At 44.5% G+C, this 12,593-nt stretch overlaps 1 protein-coding gene and 1 pseudogene across 17 annotated transcripts in view; both read right to left on the bottom strand.

The window, feature by feature from the left end:
* APBB2 (amyloid beta precursor protein binding family B member 2) overlaps positions 1-12,593 on the bottom strand; it is a 377,673-nt gene that overhangs the window by 49,426 nt on the left and 315,654 nt on the right. The gene's annotated exons all lie outside the window — the stretch shown is intronic.
* On the bottom strand, positions 294-7,834 carry LOC123334433 (annotated as a pseudogene).

The raw sequence follows: 12,593 nt of genomic DNA, 5'->3' as shown, positions 1-12,593 counted from the left end.
GCAGATGGTGGGCACCCAAATGTGGCTTCCTGTGATTGTGAAATAGACTGTTAGAATCTGAAGTGAGCTCTCCAGCGCACACTTGTGACCCCCTTTTCTGGGAAACACCACACCGCCCCAACCTGTGCGGCAGCAGCAGGCCCCTGGCTGACATCTCGTATGAAGGGACCCGGCCAGTCTGACCAGGATGGTCTATGGCTGGTCTATGCTGAGTATGAGTCTCTTCCCTTAGGAATTTGTAACTGAGATACTGCACTCACACTGGCTGGAAAAGGAATGTGCAGGGTCATTTCTTTTTTTTTTTTTTTGAAGGAGAATCTTTTTTATTACTTTTATGTACAGAAAACTCCATAGTGCACACTCAGCCCAGCTTGGTGGCCAGCTCTTTGGCCTTCGCCTTTTCCAGCTTGGCGATGCGAGCTACTGACCTCGGCCCCAGGACGCTGCCTCCCCAGTGACGACGGATCTCATCGTATCTGTCACTGAAATTGGTCCTGATGGCTTCCACCAGCTTAGCCAGGGCACTCTTGTCCTCCGAGTTGACTTGTGTGAAGGCTATGTGGTGCACGTCTTCCTGTGGACCAGGCGCCCCCGCCGGGCCTTGCCCTTGATGACGCAGTAGGGAATCCCCATCTTGCAGCACAGGGCAGGCAGGAAGACCACGAGCTCGATGGAATCCACATTGTGAGCGATCACCAGCAGCTGGGCCTTCTTGTTCTCCACCAGGGTGGTGACCGTGTTGACCCCTGCTCCAAGGACAGGTGGCCTCTAGGTGGGGACATCGCCTTTGCCGGTGGCTTTCTTCTCAGCTCGGGCCAGCAGCCTCTGCTTCTTCTCTTGCTTTGTCTCTGGTCTGTACTCGTGGGCCAGCTTAAGCACTTGAGTAGCTGTTTGTCCATCCAAGGCCTGGGTGAACTGGTTAATTGCAGGAGGCACTTTCAGCCGCTTATAGAGAACAGCCCTTTGCTGCTGCAGCCAGATGTAGTGGGGCCATTTGACAAAGCGGGTGAGGTCCCTCTTGGGTTGGATGTCCTGTCCAAAGCCAAAATTCTTGGGCCTCTTCTCAAACAGGGGGTTGACCACCTTCTTGGCCTCCTGCTTCTTCACCATGGCCGGGGCCAGGTCCACCTTCTTCCCCTTGGCCTTCTTTCCCTTCGGCATCTTGAAGGGCTGGCGTAGAGAGCAGGGTCATTTCTACCATAAGAATTAAGAAGAGAGGACGAAGCCAAGAATCGAGATGAAAGATAGATATGATCCTGACACTTCTTCAGACCCTTCTCTCTCATCTTGGTCATCTCCCTGCCTCAGAGTTTCAGAAGACAACCAAACTGTCTTTTGCTTGCGTGTGTGTGCACTCAGTCACAAAGTCACTTCTGACTCTTTGCGACCCCATGGTCTGCAGCTCTTCAGGCTTCCCTGTCCGTGGAATTTCCCAGGCAAGAAGATGGGAATGGGTAGCCATTTCCTCCTCCAGGGGATCTTCCCGACCCAGGGATTGAACCTGTGTCTCTGCATCGGCAGGTGGATTCTTTACCACTGCACCACGTGGGAAGCCGTGTCTTTTGCTTAAGATCATGCGATTTGTTTTCTGTTGCTTGTAATCAATCATCTTTAGTAACCCCCCAACCCTCTACTGTGGTGGAACCCGCTCCCTCCCATGAAGACTGAGGTCAGTTCTGACTTGGTGATGTGTGACCCCAAAAGCAATCGCTGGTGGTGAGGATGGCTGCTCCTCCGCATATGTCACTCCAATATGTGGGAGTCAAAAAGGAAGTGGGCCCCTAGGCAAGACATACATTGTATGTTCAGACTAATTAAGAGTCAAGGATACTAGCCCATCCAAAGGCTGGTAGGAGAGATGGAGTGAAAGGGTTTTATGCTGGCGTCTGTCACCCACCAGCTATGGGATCCCGGTTAACTCATTTCACTTCCTGAGCCTCAGGGTTACTCCAGAGTTTCCTCTGAAGCATGAGACAATGATGACAACAGGAACAAGAACAACAGCGACAGTAAATGTTTACAGTCTATCATTAAGGGCACAGTAAGGAAAACAAAAACTGCTCTAAGAATTTGAAACATACAGGTGGTGGAAGAGCTGAAAAGCAGACAGGAGACAGAGCGGCACTCGGAATTAGCAATAGCAGGAAGCGACCTACCACCTCCAGGCTGAAGGGCCCACGCAGGAGGCGGTAGAGGCTCCCAGCAGAGCCACAGCCTTGCCAGCCTGGGCAGGGGTGGCTGGAGGCAAGAGGAGGCACAGCCTGGAGGCAAACAGCCGGGAGAGGAACCATGGTCTCCCTTCCCCTAGCCTTCACTGCTTCCAGTGGCCAAACCCAGGTGAAAGCCAGAAACCACCTCAGGGTCAGAGGCCCACAGGGGAGGCGAGGAATGGAACTGAGGGCCAAAGGACTGGGGTTCTCACTATGGATGTGCCAGACACTGTTCTCAACTCTTACCAAAAGCTCAGCAATTATATTCCAATTAAAAAAATGTGAATCTAAGAATATGAAAAGAATGCGTATATATGTATAACTGAGTCACTTTGCTGTACAGCAGTAATTAACAAAGCCTTGTCATTCGACTATCTTCAATTAAAAAATAATTTTAAAACAACAGATTAAAAAAAAGTGTTCCTCCTAGGTGGGACACAATGTTATTCTCTGATGAGGAAATGGAGGTACTGAAGAGGTTACATAACTTGCACAAGAAGACCTTAACAGTTGGTGGCAGGGCTGGGATTCACATCTTAAAAGTCCATCTTACCCCTTCCAGGGGTGTGGCAACCAAACACAAAAGGCCACACTGTTGCCAGAACTGTGCATCTGTTGTTAGGCAATGCAAATGCTTTAAGGATTTAATATTCGAACACTGCATGTATGCTGTTTATCCACAAATGAAGTTACAGGATGTTCTTGGTCGTTCTGAACACTGCGGACCTCTCTGTGCCGGGAGCAACTACAAACTCAGCCCCAAATTCTGAAAACAAGTTTTCCCATGGCACACACGGTCACAGTACTCTAGAGCAAGTCTCTCCCTCCTTTCTTCCCTCGATATTTATCAAGAAATCATCAAGTTTCAGATATAATGGGTACGTATGGAGAGTATTCCCCCCCATTTTTCTGCCTTTCCTGTGAAAAAGTTAATGCTAACCAATGACCCTGGGTCAAGCTAACTGTGTGACGGCCGAGATGGAGTACGTTCCAATAATTACCTGTGCTTTAGTCATGCTGTGCTGCGCCCATGTTTTGCTCCATGGCAGACACGACTAACAGATCAAGGAACCCCTCAGCTGGTTTTGGTTTCCTGGTTCTTCTCCACCCAGCATTTCAGACCCCTTATGTCATCAGAGACAAGATGGCAAATAATCCCTATTTACTAACCTAGCATTAGGATCAATATTTCCTAAAAATAAGGCAAATGTCTAAAGGGACTGCTTTATAAACTAGCCTAGCATTTTAGATTCTGAAGGCAGACAAGTACGTAAAACCGCAAAAATGGGTTTGAGAAAAAATGGCTTTCATATATTTTTCTTTTTACTTTTGCATTTATTTCCTTGCCAATTATATAACTGTTTAATTTTCTTCATAGGCTTAATATTATAAAGGCTTGCTACCTGTGGTATTTATTACTACTCAATATTTACTAAATACTAAAACTTATTGGCATTCGTGCACACTAACATATCAGGTTTTACATACTATTTTAGAAATGGAAAAATATGAGGTTGCTCTACTATGCACATCTATATCTCTAGAAAAGAAAAAAAGTGCAAATGAATGCGCACTACATTACCTTCAAGTTTAACTGGCAGAGAGAAAAAACACATTCAAGTGTCTAAAAATGCAGATACCAAATCATGTTATACATCATTTTGGAGGAAGACATAGTTTCTCTGGCAATAAACTGTTCACCCGTGAAATGAAATAACTCTTCTAGGAAAGGATGATTAATTATTTAATAAACATTGTGTATTTTTAGAGTCACTAAGAAAAATAAACGGGAGGAGGTGCTCCAGGAATGCCAGTGGGCAGCATCTCTACCTGCAGCCCACCAGGCCCAGCCCTGTGGGTGCAGAGGATGGGGAGCCTAAATGAGGGACAGCGCAGAGCGGGGGCAGGGTACTCGGGAAGGTGCCCCTGCCAGGCCCGGTCTCATTTATCATCCCACACCAAGCTGCACATAGGTTCTAAGGCCTCTGTCTCTACACAGGAGGACACTGAGGCTCAGGGTAAGTAATTCACTCACCAAAGTCACATAGCCAAGAAGAGGCAGATCCAGGAATTAACTGGATGTGTATCAGACTCCAGAGATCTTTCAATATACTATATAACCTGTACCACTCGGAGGGGAGACAGAGATGGGCGAGGATAAAAGAGGGGTAGAGCAGGGGAGAAAAGTGGAGTAGCAGAAGAGGTTCCCACCACCCTAATGGTCCCAAAAGTATCAATATCTGACCCTCATCTCTGGAACCTGTTGTTGTTACCTAATATGGAAAAGGGATCTTTGCAGAAATGATTAAATTGATGATCTCTTTTTAAAAACTTTTTATTTTATTTTGGAGTATAGTCGATTAACAATGTTGTGATGGTTTCAGGTGGAGACCAGAGGGACTCAACTATACATACGCATGTATCCATTTTCCCACAAACTCCCCTCCCGTCCAGGCTGCCATGTAACATAGAGCAGAGCTGATGATCTTGACATGGGGATATTTTCCTGGATTATTTGGGTGGGTTCTAAATCTAATCACACACATCCCTACCAGGGAGAGTCAGAGGGAGATCACAAACTTAGAAGGGAAGTCTACAGAAAGAGGATGTGGAGACAGGAGTGATGGCACAGCCAAACAATGCCAGCAGCCACCAGCAGCTGGAAGAGGGGGCAAGGAATAGATTCTTCCTTCTTCAGGCAAGGAGCTCTGGAGACAGTGAGCCTACAAACGTCTTGATTTGGGCTTCAGTGAGCCTACAAACGTCTTGATTTGGGCTTCATGAAACTGATGTTGAACTACTGGCTTTCAGACTGTGAGAGAACAAATTTATATTGTTTTAAACAAGCAAGTTCATGATAATTTGTTGCAGGAGCTACAGGTAAACTAATACACTGGCCTGCTGAATTCAAGACGAGAGTTCTGCTATGTGTCCCCCTCAGCTCTGCTATCACCCAGATGCCAGGAAACACATCTTGGCTTTCAATTCTTTCTGAAGTTTCCTTCTCCCTTCCCCTGTGTGATCCTCAGCAGAAACTAAAAATCGGAGTGTTCACATTAACAACTACAGGAGTAGGTAAAACCACTGGCCCAGGATTTAGAATTCATGGTTTCAGATATAGCTCAATCACTTTTTTTTTTTTTTTTGGGGTGCAATAGTAAGCAAGTCATGTACAAGGTCTGGGTCTCACTTTTCTCATCTGTTAAAGGCATAATATTATGTCCTTTGGTCCTTGAAAAGATTAAAGGAGATAGTGTACACAGATCCTCAGTAGACTATCAAGCATTATATTAAAACATGGAGAGAGTTCTGATTATTCTCTCTTCTCGCCTTCATACAATTTATGATCATTTTTAAGAACCTAACATAAGGCCAGCATCATGCTGAGTTACACATAAGGAAGACTAAAACATGTGCTAGTTATCTGGGAATTTATAATCTAACTGGGGAGGGGCACACATTTACATTAAGTAACTACACAGGGTTGAAAGATGAAGTGTCATTTAAGATCTACATGACTAGAGAGATCAAAGAGATCATAGGGCACTGCGGTGATATGAATATATCCAGTCCCTTTCCTAGGGAAGTAAATCTTCCCATTTCCTGAAGTCACACTGGGACATGTAACTTGCTTTAGCCACAGAAGTGTGAGAAAAAGTGTTAAGTGTTGTTCCTAAGCAGAAGTTTTAAGAGTCAGTGCATTTTTCCCTCCTAACACCATGGCTGGCAAAACTCTAAACCGTGGCACTCCCTTCTGCCTTGGACACATAATAAGGAGGTACTACAAGGAGCAGTACCTCCAGCCAACATGGCACGGACATTTAGTAGAATGAGGACTGTCCTAAGCCACTGGTCTTGATTGTTACTGAAGTATAACCTAGACAGTGCTGACTGATACAAATGGTGACAAAAAGGCTAACAGAAGAGGTGGGACCTGGACTAAGTGATAAGGACATGCCATGTACTTAGATATTTGATACTTCGCTATCTGGATAGTTATACTACAAAGTGCTTCATGGGACTGAAGAACTCATCTAATTACTTACTCTTACTACTCCATTTAGTATCACCCACAAAGGCAGGAACCATGAAGCGCTTGTTCATAGTGATATCCTTGGTGCCAAGCACGGTGGCTGACACATATTGGGGACTTAATACATGGGTGTCTAATAAGTTCCCAGAGAGGTAGATGGGACCATACAAGAGAGGAAGGAGGAGGGAGAAAAGATATCTCACAGTCTGCCACTTCAAGGCGGACACAAGGACGGTGTGGCCTTGGGCATAAAGCAAGCCGCCCTGACAGAGCATTTAGAGATGCACAGGTGCAATTATGGTGAAATTACCAAGTTAAAAAAACAAAACTCAGTGCCCCCTCTGGATGATGACAGCCTCCTGCCCTGGTTAACATACCTCTTTGCTATAACCTGTTCTAACAGTATGAGTCCAAGGCCTATAACAATGATTAACAACATGATGATTACAAGTGACTCAAGATTCAGACTTAAGATATACACCTTCTCTTTTTTTAAAAGAGAGGCACTCTAATTTGTTCAGTATAGACATATTAAAACCTTATCTTTTATTAAAAAAATTTCCCTCCCTTTTATTTCAACCTTTGACTTAATGAATTTAATGAATAGGATTAGGTTTTATCTTTTTTAATAAATATCTTCTACAGTTTCTTCTAAGTTAAAAAAAAAAAACAACAACCCAAAGCAACTCTTAAGCTAGAAGCTATACAGAGATAAATCAAAATATTTCCTCTAGACAATAAAGGGGCTCACCCATTACTCTAGGCCACTGACTCTATGGAGGAAATATATTAGGAAATTCCACACGATCCATTACATGTAATGTTTTTAGTAACTGCTGCTTATCTTTGTAATGAGATCCCTGGTGGAGAAAACTAGCCTGGTGAGCAAGTACCTTGAGGGCTGAGGTGGCTTCTGTGACACTATTATTCTCTAATTTATGCAGAAAGCAAGTATCATTTGGACTGGTCAATAAAAATTCATTGTCTACAAAGATATATTTTTTAATTTGTTGTTCTCATATCCACCCAGGGATTGTACAGGGGAAAAAATTTCCCTCAAAATACTCCTCATTGCAGAATCCACAGCATTTACCAACTACTGAATAATAGGGAAATTAGGAAAAAATCTGTATTTTAAACACTCTATTGGTTAATGGGACATTACAGCTGGACTCTATTTACTTATTAAAATTTATATCCATTTGCTTTCCAAAAGAATAAAGTGGTTTACAACAGAAGACACATATTCTAGCAGGCTCTTAAATTAGAATAAGATTTAAAACCAAATGGAAGAAGGAAGTGATTCTATAAATCGGTTAGGCTAAATATTAATTTGAACTACATCCAACCATCTCAGATCCTCAAAAAAGGCAGTCATATGGTTCAATGTAATATTACTGCAACTGAGAGTTTGCTTTAACTTGAAACTTCCTGGCAAAGAGAGAAACATGACAAACTATGCAATTTGCACCATAAACCAAATTCTTTTAAAATTTATTTAATTGGAGGCTAATTATGTTACAATATTGTGGTGGTTTTTGCCATACATTGACATGAATCAGCCACAGGTGTACACGTGTCCCCCATCCCGAACCCCCCTCCACCTCCCTCCCCATCCCATCCCTCTGGGTTGTCCCAGTGCACCGGCTTTGAGTGCCCTGGTTAACTAAATTCTTTAAGGAGAATCCACTGACTGCACCGAAAACTGTGCTTCTGACAATACCACACTTCTCAGTGCAGGCATGGGGAGTGGAGCGCTAGGCAAAGGAAAATCTAAAACAGAGATCTGTGACGACAGACCGTGATAGACAGTCATCATTCAGTCTCTAAATCAGTGCACCACGGTGTTTTCTAATCTGGTGGGCCCCAGAAATGCCGCTGATTCCCTGAAGTTCATCGGTAGGAAGCAAATGTGTTTTACGCTCACAAAGTGTTAAGCGCAGGACAGCTTGGGAAGCCCAATGGTTCAATGGTAAAGAATTTGTCTACCAATGCAGGACATGCAGGAGACATGGGGAAGATCTGGAGAAGGAAATGGCAACCCACTCCAGTATTCTTGCCTAGAGAATCCCATGGACAGAGGAGCCTGGTGGGCGACAGCCCCTGGGGTCATAAAGAGTCAGACATAACTGAGCATGCACAGAGGAGAGCTTAGAGCCTTAAACAGGTAAGCTGTGTATTTCGGGCTCTCTGAGAATAAGATGTTTCCCCAAATTATTTGTTTATGCAATCTTTTTAAATTTAAATGCCAGGTATTAGGCTGGTAGAGTGGTCAGTTCAAGGACTTTTTGGAAAAGGTAACCAAAGATCAGTGTAATTCGGACCATAATCAATTAGTGGTAAAAAACAGCATTCAAAAAGTTAAATAGAGTGTAACAAAGAAAAAAAAAATCAAGGAACAGAACACACTGCAAAGATAAGTATTGCTGTGTGCAATTTTTGTGTGAGTAAAGGGAAGGCAGGGAGGGGAAAAACTAGATCGTGTCATAAACTATATTTCTTACGGGTTAGGACAAAATAGCTTGAAAGCCAATGACACAAAAAACAGATGGCTACAAAGAATGTGGGGGCTCACACAGCAAATAAAAAAAAATCTAACAACTCTCCTTGCAAAATTTATTTTCATGTGAGTGAACATACACACATAATCATCAAGTTAAATAAGGCTCCCTTCAGAGGTGCTGGGATTTAAGTTCCCATTGGGTTGGGTTGTGCCCTGGAGGAGGGAATGGCCGGTTCAATCCAAGGAAACATAAAGGCTACATGAGGAGAAAGTGGGCAAGCGGGAAAGGACAGCAGATAAAGGAAGGGAAGTGCAGGGCGAGGCCACAATCCAGCACAGCTGGACCTGTGCACTTGGCCACCATGCCGGGGGGAGGGACAGAATCCTTAGCGCCTGACCACTCCTACATGTTGGTGGGGACAGTAAGTTGTTGGCTGTGCAGCTGATTAGACAGCAGAGCCATGAACCACAGTGGACTGAGGGCAAATGTGACCTGGCTATAGGCTGGCCAAGGAGGCGCTATGCACACACCGCTATCTACAGCCTCATGGTTTGCAGGAAGGAGGGAAGCTTCTTTCATAAGGCAGATGAATTCACTGGAACTCAGACAGATGCTTACAGATTTAGGAATGACTGGTGCTCTCTCATCATTATCCCAATCCCCATTCCAGTTATGTTCAAACACTGAAGGGTGGGAGGGCTGCTGACGGATCAGGGCCAGGGAGAATCAGATACTTTCAGTCTGAGCCAAATACCTATTGCACAGCTTTGGTAATCAAACAACTGGTGCCGTCTGTAAAATTCCTGCACAGCTGACCCCGCCCCACAGGCTGTCGTTCCCTATGTAGTCTGTCTCCTGGGACTCACCTGCTTTCAGTGCCTTCGTAGAAACATTTGGTTCTACTGGGCTAATAACTGAGACTTAGATTTTTCTGGCTTTGTTTCCAATAAATTTATACATAGGAGTACTCCCTTAGGGGAGTGCCAAGAAAAGATTTAGGGATCAAGAGGCAGGGGCCACAATTTTCCAGCCACAAAGGGACCCTCCACTCTACCATGACCTGCCCTGCTCTCAGCTGGGTGGTCCAGGATCCGGGGCCTGGGTGCCTGAGTCCTGCCCGAATGTGGATCTCTAATGGGCCAGGGTGCTCTGTGCATGAAAAGAGGAGCCCTTGAAAATGCAGCTGGAGCCACTCATCCAAAGAGGCAGACTTGGCAAGACAGGGCCTAGAGAAGCAATTATAAGCGCAAGGCACTGCCTTCAGAGAATGGTGGCCTTCGGTGCATGGTCAGTCCCCTGCCCCAGCATCTGACTGCTCTGTTTGCCAGCAAGCCCTGAACTCAGCCTCCTGCAACCCTGGGCTCCTGCAGAGGCTGTAATTGTGCACCCCTACCTCACCTATTCCACCCCAGTATTTTCAGACCCTTCTTCCCCTTTGGCATGTTTCTGGTGTAAAATACCAGGCAAAATAACAGACTTTTCTAAAGGTTTTCTTTTTCTTACTCCCCACTCCCTCCCCATTCCACTCAACTTTGCTGGATATGTGAATGGTGCCAGATGAGCCTGTCACTGCCTCTGTGTTCCTTTATTTATAATCCAAATGATTCTTCCTGGGTTTCTCAAGATTTACCCTTTCCACTAAAAATGAAACTCTTTGGCTCATGTTATTTTTATTTGGCCCAAGTCTAATCTGGAGAAGGCAATGGCACCCCACTCCAGTACTCTTGCCTGGAAAATCCCATGGACGGAGGAGCCTGGTAGGCTATAGTCCATGGGGTTGCAAAGAGTCGGACACGACTGAGCGACTTCACTTTCACTTTCTAATCTGGTACTTCTAATCTCTGACCACTGAAACCATGCCTGCCTGACTCTGCTCCTAGGGCTTTACCTTCAGAAATGAGTCCTTGTTTGAGGACCCTGACTTCAATTTCTTAATTCTTATTTTTTATTTCCTTCCTTCTATTCCTTTTTCTAAAGAGTAGTTCCAAGAGCACTCTTTGGGAACTGCCTGGAAAAGAAGACTTCCCAGTTGAAGGTATAATAAAGCAACAGGAGACGCAGTGCTGGAGCCCATAGGTTGGGTGCTGCTAAAAAGCAGCAAACATATTAATAAAGAAGGGAGCATAACTCGGTTGTTGTCTTGCCGAAGGAGAGAGGCAAGCGAACTGGAGAAGAGAAGCATGGACCCCAGTGGCAGCTGGTGTGACTCATGCCAACCCAGGCATGAACATGCCTTCATGCCGGAAGGAAGGATGGAAGGAAGTCATGGATCCCAAGTGACTGGACTGAACTTTCATTACAGGATAATTTTTACTAATTCTCACTTTTCTCTATTAAAAAAATAACTCTCACATACACAATTCATTGCCAGGCTTTAATTCACAGCTGTGATATGTAAGCATCAAGTCTAGTTTAATAAGAGAGTTAGGGACACATTAAGCCACTTGGTTGTGGCAGGGGGCCAGGGGATTCTAAACATTAATGTTAGCCCTTGAAGAGGCATCATCTCATCAAGTCAAGACTCACAAGGAACCAATAACAGAAGAGTTTTAGATATTTAAAGTCAAAGACAAAATCATGCCAACATCCTATGTTTTAAAATTTCTACTGATTTTTATAATCTGTTATGATTGGCCCAGGCTAATACTTTAAGGAAATATTTTTATTCAGTTGCTAAGTCGTGTCTGACTCTTTGTGACCCAATGGACTGTTGCAGGCCAGGTCTCCCTGTCCTTTAGCATCTCCCAGAGCTTGCTCAAACTCATGTCCATTGAGTTGGTGATGCCATCCAACCATCTCATTCTCTGTCACCCCCTTCTTCTGTCCTCAATCTTTCCCAGCATCAGGGTATTTTCCAATGAGTTGGTTCTTCGCATCAAGTGGCCAAAATATTGGAGCTTCAGCTTTGGCATCGGTCCTTCCTATGAGTATTCAGAGTTGATTTCCTTTAGGATTCATCGGTTTGATCTCTTTGCTGTTCAAGGGACTTTCAAGAGTCTTCTCCTGCACTACAATTCCAAAGTATCAATTCTTTGGCACTCAATCTTCTTTATGGTCCAACTCTCACATCTGTACATGACTACTGGAAGATATTACATCCTCAATAAAGGTATTGCCCCTGGGGACAATGCCTGGCAGTCCTATGAAGGCACCTCCATATCTCTGCCATTCCAGCAATGATCCCCACTGCAGACGGACAGGCTAGGATGCCAAGTGTCCCCAGTACCAGTGCAAGGGAAGAACCAGGATTATTATTAAATTGCAAACAGTGGGATTCCTACTTCAGTATTCCTTCTCTTGATCACCCTAGCTCTCAAAATCTTGACATAATTATATACAGTGAGACACTTTTGAATTCCACCTAATGTCCTCAAATTTGTCTTCTCCAGTGACCAACTGTACACTGTGATATTATAATATAATAAGAAATATATATTAGTTTTTGTTCTGGCACTAAACTCCTAAAACTCTTATAACTTCCTGAGTGGTAGGAGTGCCTTTTGTTATAACAGTTGGTCTTAGTCCCTGGTTCCTGACACAAGGGCTTGTAAAACCCTAGAAACATGCAGAGTGACAAGCAGATCTTTCTGTACGTGAATGAGATGCCTGGAGGTCCCCTACATAGCTTCAGGATGGAGGCTGGTCCCAGAAAAACCGCACTGTGATTCAAGGGTAGGGATTTACAATTTTACCCCAACTTCCAGGGAGGTGAGAGGGCCTGGAGATCAAGCTAATCACCAAGAGCCCATGATTTCATCAATCAGCCTGAGTAAGGCAACCTCCATAAAACTCCTGAACAATCGGGTCGGGATAATTTTGGGGGTTGGGGGTGAACACATCCAGGTG

The sequence above is a fragment of the Bubalus bubalis genome, chromosome 7, assembly GCF_019923935.1.
Source record: "Bubalus bubalis isolate 160015118507 breed Murrah chromosome 7, NDDB_SH_1, whole genome shotgun sequence".
Lineage (NCBI taxonomy): Eukaryota > Metazoa > Chordata > Mammalia > Artiodactyla > Bovidae > Bubalus > Bubalus bubalis.
Note: the sequence above shows the minus strand (reverse complement) of the source record. Positions and strands in the feature narration are given on the sequence as shown.